Raw genomic sequence first — 17,038 nt, forward strand, 5'->3', positions numbered from 1 at the left:
ATCTAGAGTAGGTGGTTGCTGGCATTGTTCCAACTGCTCAGTGATGACACAAGTGACCCAGACTCGCTCTTTCTGCTCTGACATCATTACCATGCTTCTTGGTCCCCTGTGGGTGTAACCTCACCATCTCAAGTGGGCAGCTGTAGCTCAATGCAAGAGAGAAAGGACAAGGGCAGCCCTGGGCACATCTTTCCTTCCCATCAGGAGAGCAAAAGCTTTCCCAGAACCACGCTTCTACTTCTGGATGCTTTTGTGTTGGCGTGTGCATGCAGGCATGTGTGCGTGTGTGTGTGTGTGTGTGTGTGCACGTGTGTGCGTGTGTACTGGCCAGAAAAGTATCGCAGAGTTCCTCTTAGCTATAGGAGAAGCTGGGAAAGTGATCACTTGTCTTTTTCAGCTCCTGCTGTGGGTTGCACCAAGGGAAAAGGGGAGGAGGATGGATGGTGGGAGGCTGGCCAGCGCATCTGCCCCACCCTGTGGGTAAGCAGATGAATTAGTGCGCTGCTTTGGAGGGCCATTTGGTAGTATTCTATTGAATTTAAAATGCACATACCCTTCAAACCCAGGGATTCTATTTCTTGGGAATTCTCCTGGAGAGAGAGTAGCAGATGTTGCCTTCTCAAGTAGCTTGGGAAATGAGGATCAGAGCGGTATCATTGTAATCATGAAACAAATTGGGGGGGGGGATCTAAGTGTGTATCAACACGGGAGTGATGAAGTGTGAGATACTGAAACCATGGGATGCCATCCACTATCGGAGAAAATGTCATAGACCTTGAAAGACTGACAGGGACAGAGCTCAAAGTCACGCCCTCAACCAGAAAATATAATCCGCAAAATGACAGGCACAATGATCACATATGTATAGAAGAACCAAAAAAGAACCCTACCCTTGTTTCAATTTTTAAAATGCTGTGTTCCAGAGAAATGTGGAAGAGATACTACCAAGCTGATCAGAGTCATTTATTTCTGGGAGAGGATGAGGTTGGGAATGTGGAGATCACACTTTCCCTCTGTTTGTGTTATTTGCATTTAATAATAGAGATGACTTCGTGTAGTATTTGTGTCATTTTTTTTAAAAGATTTTATTTATTTGACAGAGAGAGATCACAAGTGGACAGAGAGGCAGGCAGAGAGAGAGAGAGAGGAGGAAGCAGGCTCCCTGCAGAGCAGAGAGCCCGATGCGGGACTCGATCCCAGGACCCTGAGATCATGACCCGAGCCGAAGGCAGAGGCTCAACCCACTGAGCCACCCAGGTGCCCTGTTTGTGTCATTTTTAAAATTATGGTACATATTTCACAGAGCGAAATTTTGTCAAGCAACCACTGAAAAAAAAGATTAGAAACCTTCTAGAAAACAGGTGCCTTGTCGTTGGAGGAAATCCTTGCCCATCCTTCCTGAGAACCTTGCTTTGGAGGAAGAGCTGCCTTGCGGGGGGGGGGGGGGGAGACGCAAGGCAAAGGATCCCAAGGGGCTTCCAAGTTTCTGTGCTTCTGTCGTTCTCCAATAAGGAAATCTGAGCACAAGGAAATTTGCCATTGAGAGTTCTTTGCTGATCCAGTGGAGGGCAAGGACGGGGAGAAGGATCTCAAGTTGGATTCAAGAGTGGCCTCCCCTACCTTCACTTTGGCGATGGGCCTCCAGACCAGATGTTTTCTGGAGAAGCCTCTGCAGCAACTGGAGATGGGGAGTTTTTGCTGCCAGAAAACATTTGAGAGAAGAGCCTGCCTGGCTGAGAGCACAGAAGACATCTGACGAGGTGGCTGTGAGAGTGGCCCAGCCCTGCCTCAACAGAGCTGTAGACAAAGCCGGCCAGCAGGACCAGCAGCCGCCAGGAGGCTGATAGTGGGTTCTTTTCCCCTCTCCCATGCTTCTCTCTTCCCGCCTTCCAAATCCTCGCCAGGCAAGAGTTTTCAAGAAGCAGCCAGACTATGCCTTCTAATAACAGATGACGGTGGACAGAGCAGACGATACCAGTACCCCGCCTCCCCAGGCCCAGAGCAGGCTCCAGCCCTCGGGAGCCGTGGGGCTCCGTTCGCAGGAGCCAGTCAGTCCTCTGTCCCGGAGACGGGTCAGCTGGGCACAGCTCCTGAATGCTGCCCCGTGTCTGGCTTCCCAGGCACCAGTCCTGGCCTCAGAGCCTGCCGGGTGTGACACAGGAAAGTCACTCAAGGAGACTGACGATGTGGAGAAGCCAGGGAGGGCTGCTTTCCGGGCTTGGAGGCAGACGGAGAACTAGGGACTCAGGCCGAGAAAACCAACAAACATCCAACGAAGAGTTCTCCAGCAGCAACAACGCCGAGAAGGGAAGGCACAAGTGGGTGTTTCAACATTTTCATAATAAAATTGGGAAATGTTCACGATAAAACGAACAAAATAGCCCCCCATCACAGCACGCGGGTGTGTCCGTGTGCGTGCCGTTTCTCTGGCCTGGAAGGCCCTTCTCCTCATACTCTTCGTGCATAAACCCCGCAGGTGACACGTGGCCCCCTTGGAATGCTACTTTCTCTAGGAAGCCTTCCCGGCTGCCTCCTCCTTCTGCCCCGACCCGGAAGAATCAATCACGGGTTTCCCTGGGTTCTTATCTCATTTTGCTCACATCATTGTGATAGCAGCGATTCCGTTCTCATTTATAAAACCGTGATCTGCATGCTGATCCCATCAACCACCCTGAGAGCGCCTTTGAAGTTGGGACCGAGATTCATTCATCTCTCTACCTTACACGTGGTCTAGGACCACGGGAACTGATCACTGAATAAAGAGCTCAATCATTCATTCCTTTTATAAATCTCTATGGGGAATCGGAATATAATGGGCACTGTGCTGGGTGGTAATATTAACAAGATAAATAAGACGGTGAACTCGTTGGCCTCTTAGGGTCTACAGCCTGGGAGGAGAAGGCAGCCATACAAACGGATCATTCTAGGGAAGGGCAGTTGGTGCAATCATGCAGAGTATGCACAAGGTGGGAGGGGCTGTGAAGGAGAGAAGCTTCAGTTCTACCCCAGCGAGCTTAGGGTAAGTCTGCAAGACAGAGGGGCTGCTAATTTAGTACTTTAGTTCAGGTCGGTGCAAAGAGAACATTAGAGTCACGAATTCGCTGGTGCGGGGAGCAGAGGGTGTAAGGAAGAGCCCTCAGACAACAGGGCAGGCCTGACACCTATGAGAAAGAGGAAGGGGTAGAAAGAGCTTCAGAAATCAGGTTAGTTTCAAGGATGGTGTGACCAGACCAACGAGGAGTTCCTGAGCCAAAGCTCCTTGCTGGAGGACTTTCACATCCCGTTGGACGGGGCTGCCTTCATGACCCACTGTGCCCCGCTGTTGGCCGGGAGCAGCCCACAGGACTCACGGCCTTGGCACGTGGCGGCCACTGCTGAGGGCCACAGGAGAGATGACTGACACATCTGTGTATGTAAGTATCAGCAGGCCTACAGGTGAGGGTATGTGGGAGAAGACAGAAGGCAAAAAATGCTCCAGGATGATGCTTCCGCATAAGCAAAGACCCCAAAGCATGGAACGGGGTGGCTCATTCGTGGCCTGTAAGAGTTGGGCATGAACGCGGTGTCGGCTAGGAGCGTGGGGAGGGATGAGGAAGTGAGAGACGAGGCAGGCTGGGTGGCAGCGGCTCCAGCTTGGAGGGGGCTGGTGAGGAGTCATTGAAGATCGGGGGTCTTGGAGCAGATCAGGGCTTGCAAGGAGGCCCTGGCCACCACGTGGAAGAGAGTTCAGAGGAGGCAGCCTGGAGAGGAGGCGCTGGCACACGTTTGGGAGTGACGAACTAAGGAGGTAGATGGGGAGAAGGAGAGGGAGAGAGGGATGCATAAGTGGCGGGATGGAAGAGCGAATGCAGGCGGTCAGGTGCAAGCCAGTGGACCGCAAGCCGGTGGTGCCTGTCCCTCGGAGACTCCGCTGTCTTCAAGTCCCTGCCCCCGGCTCCGAGGCGAGATGGAGACGAAGCTGCTCCTCGGACTCCTTGCCACCCAACAGTTCCCATTAGGTGAAAATATGCCCTGATGTATTACCAAGGAGGAAAAAAACCTCTCCCCAACATCTTGCTCTGCAGAAACGCAGGAACACTTGGCCCCCAGCGCCCTCCACTCTAAGCAGACATGAACACGACTCCACTCCCAGTCCCAGCACGAATCCCCAGGAGGCGAGGCCCCCTTTCTCGCTCCATTCATTTTCAGGGCCAGATGGTGTTTGCCTCATTGACTTTCACTGCTGATGTCGCCTTGTTTGCTGAGTTTTCACAGGTTGCTACGTTTCGTTTATTGCAATCCATTCTTCCACTTGCCCCACTTTGGCTCCCTGTGTCACGTTCATCACGACCACAAGGAGACAAGAGGGGCTCCCAGCAGGCAGACACCTCCAGGGAGCAGACCGGATCTAGTTTCTGCAGCTCAGCGCCCAGCCCCCACTCCACCCGAACCCACCTTCCCGCTCTGGAAAACACGGTGGTGGGAGCCCTGACACCGGTAAATGCAGGTTTTTGTTTTTGTTTGTTGATGGTTTTTGTTCTTTTTCTTAAACACCGCTGATGAAGTAAGATGGCCAGACCACCAGTAACAGCCATGATCAAAAGGATGATTTCTGGTCCAATCTCCTTCCTCTGGCCAAGCTCTCTATTACCGTCTTGTATAAAACAAAGTCTAAAAAGCAACGTCAAGGATGTTCCCCACCCAGGTGCTCCGTTTGGTCTGCAGCAAGGACAGTCAGCTTATCCACCGGCTCACTGGGACCCCAGGCCTCAAGCGCCTACCCCGAAATCCAGAGGCTCCATCCTCTTTCTGGTCAAACAACCAACAAACATCCAACAAACAAAGAGTTCTCCAGTAGCAACAACACCGAGAAGGGAAGGCGCAAGCAAGGCATGTTCTACCTTCTGCTAGAAGCCATGTTTCCAGCAGTCCTGTTACATCTACCCTCTGTCCACTTGCGCCTCGTTGTTACCTTGATTTGGTCTGAGTTCTCTTGACTATTAGGTGTTTCTGTTCCACCTTTTCCACCACCTCAGATCCTCAAGAGTGGGAACGGAGGCTCTTTCCTCCTTTTGTGTCTCCAAGTGTCTGGGGAATGGCACATCGCCAGTATGCGATGGCACGCGACTTGCAAGGCCTGGCTTCTATTTCTCCTCTAGGTCTGCTCTGAGTTCTCAGGCCAGCCTCTGACCCTGTCCCTCCATGGAAAGACCAGCTTCTGCTTGCCCACATGCCTTCTCAGGGCTGGGCTCCAATGTGTGTGACCTGTGAAGTATTCTCAGATCTTAAGAAGAAATAGGACAGTTGGACACCTGGGTGGCTCAGCTGGCTGGGCGACTGCCTTCAGCTCAGGTCATGATCCTAGAGTCCCCAGATCGAGTCCTGCACGGGGCTCCCTGCTCAGCAGGGAATCTGTTTCTCCCTCTCCTCCCTGCTCGGGCTCTCTCTCTCTCTCTCTCTCTCTCAGAGAAATATATAAAATTAAAAAGTGTTAAAAAAAAATAAAGAAATAGGACAGAGAGACTCATGGTCATTTTCAGAAAGTGACCAACACTGGAAAAATTCCTGTCTTCCATTTTTTTTTCCATTTTCAGCATCCTTGTACACCCTGGTCCTTCTTACTTGGCTCTGCCACTTGCCTTTCTCAGCCTTCCTCCCTGCAAGTCTTCGTGACATTATGTAGCTATCTCACACTTGACTTTAATTGACTCTAAGTGTATTGCTCAAAATCTCTTACTGAAGAACCCACGGTCCCCTGGGCCCTGAGACTGCACTTCGGTGGCGGTGGCGGTGGCGGTGGCGGTGGCGGTGGTATGTGTGCGTATGTTAGCGGAACTCAGAGAAAGAAACAATCCAGCAAATGCCAACTGGCAGCCTCTCTGGATCAATAATATTAACGATTTCAGAGACTTCCAGAGAGCAATTGCCAGCTCTTTTGGCTTTTTTCAATACCATTATCACTGTTACAAGGACACCCTAAGGCCCTTTTACTTGAAGTCATGACAAAATGCCCTGAGTGAGAGTGCTGTCGAGTTCTGTCTGTAGGGGCTACAACCTCAACGTTTCTTAGGGGGTGAGTGGTGGAGGCCATGCTTGACCTTAATCTGGGGTCAAGGTTTCAGAGGGAGGGATGACACCATCTTCTGAGAGCTCACTGCTTGGCTAGAACCCATGTGACCACTTGCTCTGCCTCACCCTGAGAATCTCCTCTTGCCTTTATGAACATGTGCTTAAAGAGACCTGGGGGCTCCCTGGCAAAATGAGGTGGTGTTTAAGTGCCCAGTCTCTGGCCCAGACATTCTGGTTCCACACTCTGCTCTGCCATTTATTGGCTGTGTGCTCCTCTCAAGGCCTTCCATGCCTTGGGGCCTTGTCCCCTGTTCCATGGGGTGTGGCCATGGGAGGGCCTAATAATGAATGACAGCTGAGAATCTGGGCTGGTCCTTCACTGTGGGAGCAGGGGAGCCTGAGGCAGGGCATATGACCCAAGTGAGAAGACGAAGGCCTGAGAAATCTATGGAAGTCATTTATTCTTTCACCCAACGGGCACACGTTTCTTGAGGGCCTGCTCTGGGTCAGGTCCTATGGTTCTGACTCCAAGTTCCAGACCAGTGCTACCCAATGGACATTTCATGTGAGCAACATACGAGCTTCAAACTTTCTAGTAGCCACATGAGAAAAGTAAAAGGAAACAGGAGAGATTAATTTTGATGATCTATTTTAGTCGACCCACGATACCCAAGGAATCATGTCAACATGTAATCAATTCATAGAGTCCGACCAAGGTACCCTATGTTCTCATTTTCATCCGGACACTTGGAAATCCCACGTGTCCTACTCTTAACGGCACGTCTCAGGCGATGGCAACACAGGCTTTGACATCTGAAGACCTGCACTTGGACACGGTGACGGCTAACATTCATTGAGTTCTCATTAGGTGAGAGACATTGGGCTAAGCACTTCCCATACATTAAATCATGGCCTCCCACAACACAGCTAACAGGTATTGCTTCCCAGAGAATGACAAAAAATGGAGGCTCAGAAACTCGAAGTTGCTCCAAACCATATGGCTCCTGAGCACTGAGCCAGGGAACCCGGTCCGTCTGACGCCATGTACTTGGGCATGAATTTACCATCCCATTTACTGTGTGTCCCTTTGGGCCAGTTAGCGCATGTGAATCTGTTAACAGCACGCAGCTGCTTCTAGCCCGCAGGGCCATTGTGAGGGATGAAAGAGGACTGTTGAAGGGGGCATGAGTCACTTCATCTCCCTCACTTGGGACAGCCAGAATAGTCAAAGCCCTTCAGGTCCTCCAATTTACATGAAAACTACCCATACACTAATAGGCAGAAATTCCGTGTCAGCCTTTTTGGGGCCTCTTGATCCCCTTGGTCATGGAGTTCTAAAAGGACATCACCCTGGCCCCATGGCCACCTGCCGCTGTTCCCGTGTGTCCTGCGGGGCTGTGGAGTGCTGGGCTTCCCCCAGAGCTCGGTCACCCTGAAGTCGACCCGAGCTAACGCCACAGGACACCGCCCTCCACGGTGGGCTTTTCAAGCCACAGCTCAGGGGCAGCATGTGAACTTAAAATTTCAAACTTCGGAGCCCACATTAAAAAATCACATTAAAAATCTTTCCATGTAAAAATTTAGATTTATAGTTTCTCTCAAAAAAAAAAAAAAGAAAAAATGAGGACACTCAGTCCCTAGTCCCACAAGACTACCACTGAGTAGCAGCTGTCCCTTTCAGAGGGGGCATGTGTCACCACAGGCCACCGTCCTCACCACTCCCTACTGATTCCTGGCACCAAAGAAGATGAGAGTTTTCATTTATCATCACATGTTCGCCATCACTTTAGCTGTGGAGACCCAGCTGTCCGTGCCCGGGTCTCTGCAAGCTGCGAGTCCCCTAAGGCCGGCGGCTCTACCCTTCCCCCACGCCCCCGGCACACGGGCACCTTGCTACACCTGCCTGGTCCCCGGGCCTGGGCCTTCAGCTGCACACACAGCCCCTCTCCTCCCCCGGCGCTGTGCCAGGGATTCAGCCAACCATCCCTGCAGAACCTGCAAAATCGCAGCTTCCTTCCAGTTCTGAAGAGCCTTTAAAACACTGAGCCTTTGGTCTGTTCTCCAATGATACCATGAGTATGTGAACACGTCTCTATGGGGGCTGACTGGAAAAACCCCGGTGGTCCACCTCTCCTCTGCGGGGAGTCGGGGGAGCAACCACGGTGCCTCACGGAGTTGTCCTCCGAAGGAGACCACGCAGGGAACGTGCGAAGAGCACGTATTCGGAAGCCAGGCCACCCAAACCTGAACTTGACTCCCAGCCCTCCCTACGTGTGTGAACTTGGGACAGTGACTGGGCGCTTGTGGACCTCGCACCTCCCATAGGGGACTGCTGAGGTAGAAGGTGCTTGCATCGGTCCGTCCATGGAAGGCAGCACCCTCGTTCTCACAACAATGCAGATCAGGCGACCTGCTGTGCTATTGCAAGTGCCTGGCACATGGGAGGCATAGACAAATTGTTCCTGTCTTCTCTCCTAGTACCATCGCCACTGAATGCCAACTCCAGGAAAGGCTTCTTTTAGAGAGATTTATCTCAGAGCAGGGAGGAAAGGCACTTCATTGCTTTCTTACACTAGGAAATATTCATGACAGTCAGCAAGGAGACAGGCTCAACCAAAAGTCCCCATGTCCTCTGTGTGGGCCCAGCAACGCAGGAGAGGTGGACCGCAGGGTACGGACACTCGGACCCTTTGCGCAAAGAGAGGCCCAGGCCTACCTCCACGTGCGAACACACATAAGGTGGCAGCCCGGCTTGGTGCCCGGAGACACCCACCGAGTTCAGGCTACCGCGGGCGAGGGGGAGCTGGGCAAAGGGGCTCTCCCCCGCACACTCTAGAGGGAGACTAGAGGGATTCCTCCCTGCAGACAGAACACAGGTGCCAACACGAACGGCAGGCTAAGCACAGTGAGGGACCAAGGTCAGGGGCACCCAGGTGAGCAGGTTGCAAAGGGGATTCAGGAAGCCTGGAGGTCTGGGTCCGAGGTGTCCCAGTGCCGCCAACTAGCTGAATGACTTTAGTTAGATGAACCCTCCGCTCTGCTCTGCCTCCTCAGCCACGAGGGAATGGAGTAGGCTTCCTCTACTGTCCCTCTGGCTGTGACACTCTGTGCCCGTTCCCTGGTCTTCCATACTCGAGTGGCCATGTTTGCTGTGTGTTCTGTCTGCCTCAGTCCTGGCAGAGGCATGGGGTCATCTCACCAAGCAAGAATTAGGTCTGTAAGGTCAGGGGCTCCTTCGAATCGCAGACCCAAAATGGGCTCAGTAGAAGCTCCCCTCCCCCACCCCCCCACGGTGGCAGCTGGGCACTCCACTCTTCTGTATTTATTCATTGATCCACCCCCCCCCTCATTTCCTCAATAACAGCACATACTCGTCACACGTAACATGGAATGGGCACTAGGGAGAATGTGTAAGACAACCCGGGACATAAAATACAGCAACTCTCCACAGGACACGACCCCGGAGCTCTGCGAACTGGCATGTCAACGCATCCTGTCATGTCCTTGCTTCCGAATATACGTCATGGCTACCCCACGCCGCCCGACCTTCATGAGGCAGGTGAGTGCAGTGGGGACCGGACAAACCAGGCCAACCTAGCGCCATCGAAAGCACCAGGCTCTCCGCTCGCTTCCTCCAGCCGGAGCCACCGACCCTGTCCGTGCCACACTCTTCCTCCCTCCTTAGCGGCTGGTGGATGGTCTGTCACCAGGGCATTTCCAGAGACTCTCCCTCCGAGGCCCGTGTTGTTGTGGGCTCTGGCGTCAGGAGCCTTCTCTGCTTTTCCCAGAAGCCTGTGTGGCCTCCCACTGACGGAGGCCGGTAATAAATGAGTTCATTACCCCGGCTGCTGGGGCCCATGACAGCCCATCTGCTCGCGTGATTAATTAAAACTTTGACTGGCGAAGGAAGTGCCATCTCAGGGCCGGCAAGTAATTAGCTGGAGCATCTTTGAGCCCGTCGTTTCTGACCGATGCCTGAAAGGGAGTGGGGTCATGGTGGGTCAGTCCTGTCGCCTTCCTCTCCTTTGTGTTCCCCGCAGTCTCCTCCTCCAGAAGCCCCCCGCTCATTAAGCGAAGGCACAGTGGTGATGCAGATCTCAGATTCTCCAAGTGGGGCAGGGAGGCCATTTCCTGAGAAATGGATTTTTGCACTCCTCCCAGGAGTAGAGAGTATTGGGTTTTGAAAAGAGGGTCTCACCCTCTCTTCTCTTGACCTGTGTGTTCGGGGACGTTCTCGTCCCTGTCTCTGTCTGTCCTGCCGACTGTGTGGGAAGCATGTCTGCAAGGTAGGCCTCAGGCGCAAGCAGAGCTCTTCAGCCCACGGCACCAGAAGCCTGCATTTGGGGGGATGTTGGTGTCTTCCTGCTCAGAAATAACGCTGCCCCTTTGGGCCCCCATTATCTGTGATAATGGTCTGCTTCCCTCCACATCAGAACCCAGAGAAGCTAAGTCTCGGACTCCAAGAATGAACCCCACTGCCTCTGGGACAGAGGCACCAGACTTCTTTTTTGGTGTAGCCCACAGGTCCTGAGATATTGGACTGAGATCCAACCTGGGCTTCTCACTTGAATGAAGCCGTAGTACGTACCGATTTGCACCCTCACAACCTAGAGCTACCTGTTGCCTTTGGCCCACAAAAATTCTGTGTCTGTTTCTCTATCACTTCTTCCCCCACGTCTGAGGCCCCAGTGCTGTCCCACTACCCCTGAGACGAAATTTGCTTGGGATCTATCATTCGCGCCAAGATAGAAACAGCTGGTAACAGTTTAAACCATTATCTCTATTAGGAGCGTCTCCATTTTTAAGGACCAAAACCTTGAGCTGTGGGAATGAGACAGGTGCACTTTCAGAAAAGGAACCAGGGAATGGAGGGAGGCAGCCTTGGTCTCTTTTGAACCTCCTAGGAATGAACTTTCATTTTCGAAAACGCATTAAAACAGCCCCTCTATTTCTCTATATCCTCAACGGTGTTCTCCCGCGAGTGGGCATCATTTCACCATAGTACTACCAGGAAGAAAGGGGGTTGGCTGGGTCCCTCCTCTGGATGGCCTGTCATGTGAGGCTCACCTACTCTCAGGAACAAAGATGGAGATGTCCTAGAAATGACCTTGAATTATATATTCAGCTGCTTCCGGTCGGTGTTTGTGCTTTTTGCTACTTTGAAGTGAAAAGGACATGGCTGAGGGGCAGGGTGTGGGTCTGGGCTGAAGCGAACCGTGAGTGTGGTGAGGGAAGGTGGGCAGGAAGCCGTGGTCATCCGTGTGGGACACTTGGACTCACTGAGAGATGGCTTCAGTGGTCCAGTTTTGCCTTCCCTACAGGGTCACTGTGGGATTGTAAGGAAAAGTCCCGAGCTCTCTGCATCTGTATCTTTTACGTGTCTGTTTGCCTCCTTGTATGGAAATGGGGTGACAATCAGGGAAACGGCATGTGATCCAAGGGCTGAATTTTAACAGGGGAGACCTGTTCCTTTGTTACAAAGCCTCAGGGGCTCCCTGAGAATGGTGAAGGTGCTCAGTCTTGGATATTGGTGTATTTGTCAGTTTTATTTATTGATATGTCTAGAACAGTGCCTGGCACACAGTAGGGACTCCATAAATCTTTGTGGAGGAAATGAATGAAAATCAGTTGGAAGTACCTTTCAAGCCTTCAGGTACTCCAGTGTTTTTGAACTTTGTAAAGTCACGGAGCTCTATGATCAGACAGTATCTTGCCCGTCCTCCCAGTAAAGAAAGCGGAGAAGGAGCTACTCTGGTTCAAATGTGGATGGGAGGAGGGAATTCCCTCTCCCGCATCCCATTCTGAGTTTACAGGTAAGAAACTTGGGGCCAACAGACGGCGTGACCTGTGGAGCTAGCTCCAGACCCAGGGGCTCCTCTCCTCCCCTGGTGACTTCCCCACTACTCTGAGGTTGCCCCACTGCCCGGGGGCGGGGGGCGGGGCCGGAGGGTGGGGGGCAGAGGTACCCTGCCTGGCCACCAGGGATTTTCTCAACGGGAACAGCCCCACTGCTATCTGTCATAGAGGTTAAGCTTCTGCACAGGCTTTCATTTGAGGGGAAGGATTACAACGCTTAAAAAAGAAAATCATTGCTGGGGAACCAAAGTTGGGGGGAGACAGTATTGAAACCGAGGTTGGTTTCCCTTTCCTGTAATAGGACTGTGTAGAAGTCAGAACAGACATGCGCGAGGCGGGGACTAGACAAGCACTCTCCCTCTGCTTTCATTAGGTGTGGGGGGGGGGTTGTTTTATTCTGTGTGGGGAGGAGAATACTCTTGCCTCCCTGACCAGGATTTAATTAGGTCGGAGAAAGGGAAGAGAAAAGGAGAAGCCAGGAAGGAAGGAGACCAAGGAAGAATCCCGACCTTGTGCCCTCCCGCTCTGAGACACACAAGACCAAAGGCCTCCAAGCTACCTAAGGCGCAACCAGCCAGCCTGCTGCCAGCGTCCTCCGGGCAGATATCTAGAGGCAGATATTGCCAAGAGTAGGAGGAAAACAGCAGGAGATGGTGCCCAAACTCGGTCACATGTGGAATCAGCTGGCGATCTTTATGCACAAGGACGCCTGACTCCTGAATTCGGATTCAATCAGCAGGTCCATGACCTGGGCCATGGGGTTTCTAAGAGCTCCTGGGCGGGGGTGGTTTCTATGTAGAGCAAAGTTTGGGGCCCACTGCCGGGGGAGCAGGGATCTGTAGCCCCGCCCAAAACTTCCCCAGTGAGCAGCCCCTGTGATTCTTACCCCACTTCTCACGAAGCCCAGGGGCTTCTCATGAAGCGTGGACCCCAGGGGACAGGACCCCAGACAGGATGGAGTACACAGAGGTGGGGCGGGCCGGCCAGCAACCTCATGCTTATTCTGCTCCACAGACCACAGGGAAAGGTAGAGAAGGGTGACGCACAGCCAAGAGCTTTGCAGAGGTGGCAGATTGTAAGCGCGGCCCTGAAAGGGGGGGAAAGGTCAGAGAAGGTTGTGGCTGAGGTAGGAGGGGGAGGGACAGGTGTGTCAAGGTGGAGTAGTGAGCAGCCAGGTGGCCCGGGGAGAGGAGGAAAGGAGAGAGGCTGGGGGACAAGCGAACTCCACCTGGCACCTGCACAGAACGGCGCAGAGGGGCACATGCCCTTGACACTGGCCCTGGTTCCCCACCATGTCAGGACCCAAGCGGGAGGGGAGAGATGGACTTCCACTGCCACGTGGCTGTTGGTGGCCGCCCACGGGATGGGCTCTCGGCCACCCCTCCTCCCCACTTCCTGGGGGCCTGTCTGGACCCGCACTCTCTCCCTGCAGGCTTCCCAGTGGCTGCCCAGCAGTCCTCCCTGCACTCTCCCATCCTTGCTGCACGCCACTGGGCTGCACTTCTCTTTTCCAAGACGGCATTTCCCCACCACTGCCCATCACTGCCCATCACTGTCCATCACGCATCCCCCGGCCAAACCAAACCTTCCCGAACCGGCCTGAACCCCGCCCCGCTCTTCCCTCTTTACTAGATTCTGTCCTATTCGTGGCCCGGCTGACATGCCACCAACTCCAGAAAGTGTCCCCGCTTACCAAGACTGAACGTCATGTCTCCTTCAGCGCCCGTAGAGCTCTCTGGGGTCCCTTCTGCAGCCCTTCTCAGCGGGCAGATTCTGGCTGTCCGTGAACTTCTTCAGGACGAGCAGTACGCTGTCCCGTTCTAATCTCCTGGGGGCGCAGGGGTGTTTTGGAGACCATGGGTGCTCAGTGCATGTTCACTAAACTGAATATCGAAGACAAAGATCCTAGGACACAGGTCAGGGAGAAGACGTGCATGGGGACCTGCTTGCAGGGTAGCCGGACTGTCAAGACAGGCACCCCCTCTCGCCAGATGCAGTCCCGGGTAAGATCCCACACGACGCGCAGAAGAGCAATCGTGAAGGGACAGGGCCACAGGGCTGGGACTAGACACTGACTAGGTGACTGTCTCCCTCACGTGCAAATTCATGAACATCAGGACATGAACTCACATGCACAGCAATCACTGCCAGCATTTATCGAACACTTGGGCTCACACTCACGTTCTCAATAAACCCTTCACAACGGTAGATCCTTCATAATCCAGCCTTCTGACCCCTTCCACTCACACAAGACGCACAAACATTACCTCCCCATTGAGCGAGAACAGCAAACTCATCAGTGTAGGCACACGCTTTTTTTTTTTTTTTTTTTTAAACATACAGACTAAACTTACTGAGTGCCTTCGGTCCTTCAGGTGCTGTCTAGATAGCTGACAGACACAAAAACACAATCCCCAAAGGCCCCACTCACACATGCCTCTGTGTGTGTCTGACTCCACCCACCTTCTCTCCGGCGCCACGCCGCTCTTTCCTGTTGACTCCACGTCTGTCCCCTGCAGACATCACACCCAACCTCCGTGGCTCTTATGGGTTGACTCTGGTTTCCCACGAAAGCGAGGTTAAAGTCTAATTCCCAGTATTTCAAAATGTGATCTTATTTGGAAATAGGGTTGTTGCTGGTGTAATTAAGATAAAGTCCTACTGAAGAACAGTGGGCTCCTCACCCAAGGACTGGTCCCTTATAACAAGACGCTCTCAGAAATGAACGCAGTGGCCCAGCAAGGGAATGTATGCAAGGACGCGTGCCTGCGGGCACAGGCATATACCTGTAGGTGTAGTGTGTGAGTGCACGTGTGCGTGGTGCCTGTTAAGTCAGGAACTGTTGTCACCCCTCTTCCTTCCCTCTCTCTCTCTCTCTCTCTCTCTCATACACACACACACACACACACCCCTTTCAGTCCTAAAACTCTGAATGTCTTCTTGGTCTAAACTATTAATAAAAGTCGTGTTCTCCCTTGCCTCCCTTTGCCAGGGGGCCCATAGCAGCTCAAGAGTGGTGCTTAAATCCCTATCGGGACACTAACCAAAATAGCCTATAAAAGGCATCCAACCCTGAAGCCGTTGGAGGACCCAGGGCCCACGGAGCTGGAGATGGGGGAGGAAAGTCGTTAAATCAAGGAGCCAAGTGACACATTGTGATGTGACCAACCTGCTGAGGTGCCAAGACTTGAAACACATAACACACACACGTGCACACACGTCTCTGCCCATCTAGAACCCAAGTTGCCCTTTCTCTGAGGGAGCTTCCCATTCCTTGTCTTCTGCTCCAACACTCCTGGAGAGGCAGGTGTCCATTCTGTAAAAGGAAGCAGACGGCATGCCAGGGGATGTCCCTAGACCACAGAGCAAGGGGAGGACAGAGATGGAGTCGTTTCTCTGAACATTGTCACTGATCCACGCAGGACTGGGGTGCCCAGTAGTGCAAGTGCCGGGCAGTTTAAAGCTGGACAGATGCTGGCGTAGAGGAGGAATATAACATCGGAGAGGCTGGTAATGGGGAGTATGTACTGTGCACTTACCAGGTGCCAACCATTCGTGGGGGTCATCCTCCTTCAGCCTGGCCGTGCGGGACCACAAACCCTGTCTGATGGCTCAGAAACCAGCGCTAAGAGCCCGTGAGTAACAGGGCCACAGTCTTAAGACCAGGTGGTGTTAGTGGCAAGATCTGAAACGTCATCTGTCTGATGCGGGGATGGGCTCTTACTCGTGACTTCTGGTAGAAATTAAATTCTAGGGGGAAGACGGATGGAAAAGGACTTATGAAATCACCGAATGCCCAGACTGCATGAAGCCCTGAACGACAAAATTGAAATCCCAGGTCTGTATGCTTTCCTCCCTGGCTCTCCAGGTCCCACAGGCACCCGCCTTGACCACCCCTCTACACCTCCCCCCTCATTTATAACATAACGTTCATCAAAAGAAAGGGTGGAAATGAGCCAGAACAAGACCACTGCCATGTCTGTTTCCTCAAGCTTCCCTGCGGCGTCACCTTCCTCCATAGGTCTCTCCCCACCCTGCTGTCCCACCGTGTGCTCACGGATCCTCACTCTGGCCCTGCGGGGGCTCCCATCATTCCCAGCATCCTGAAACGGTGAGAGGGCAGACAGAAAACCAGAGGTTCTCCCGAGCTAAGACATGATAGAAGACACATGCTCTGGGGCTTGGCAGAGCACTTACCCACCTGCGATGCTGCAGAGCAAAAGGCAGGCGGGCCTGGGAAATGTAAACTGTAAGGCTGGGAATGAGACACGTGTCTCAGTTGCCTCTTCTCTACCTACGGCACCTGCTCCGTTCCCATTATTCAAGCAGCCCCTGCAAAGCTATAGATATGAACCCCCCTTTGACAGAGAAGGTCCGGTCTTCAGGACAGGACATCTGTAGGCCATCCTGCCCACAGATGAAACACAAGTAACTCCGTTATTCTGTTGCTCACAGAAGTTAAGGGACTTGCTAGGGCCACAGAGCTAAGTGTTACTGACATTAGGAGTCTCGAGCATGCAGCACTATGGAAACACGATGGCATTATGTCTCTCTCAAAAACAGAAGTAAATGGAGTCTGGAGTTAGGTTCAGATGGAGAAAAGAGGTGCTTCCTTTCTTTCCAAGGTGACCACAGGAAGCCAACACTACCAAGCTGGGAATTTAACTGCTGAGCAGGGGGACTGACCTACACGGAAGGGCCAGTGTAGGCTGGAGGAAGCCCCGTGTCCCCATCACCCTCTGGATACTCTCCCACTAGAGGGAGGAGGACTTACAAATGTGACTGATGACTGGATGGTTTATCAGGTGTCATTATATGGACACTAACCTCCATAGGCATTTCTACTTCTGCTCCATGCTGCCGGCCAGACAAGAACGATGTTCCTGCTCTGTCCCAGGCCTCGCAGCCGGCTGGGGGCAAGACCTGGAGGTAGGCAGCAGACTATTAGATGAAGCCCTGAGCTGTTCTGTGCTGGTTTCCACTTTGCTGTCTGCTGTATGTGCTGAGTTCCCGCAGGGCATTAATGGGAAAGGGGTATTTGGCAAGGCAGGAGGATACGGCCATTCCTTGGGCCCTGGTTTTGATACTAACTTAATATGGTCAAAATCTAGGGGGACAATATAATCTAAAATCC

The sequence above is a fragment of the Mustela nivalis genome, assembly GCF_964662115.1.
Source record: "Mustela nivalis genome assembly, chromosome: 11".
Lineage (NCBI taxonomy): Eukaryota > Metazoa > Chordata > Mammalia > Carnivora > Mustelidae > Mustela > Mustela nivalis.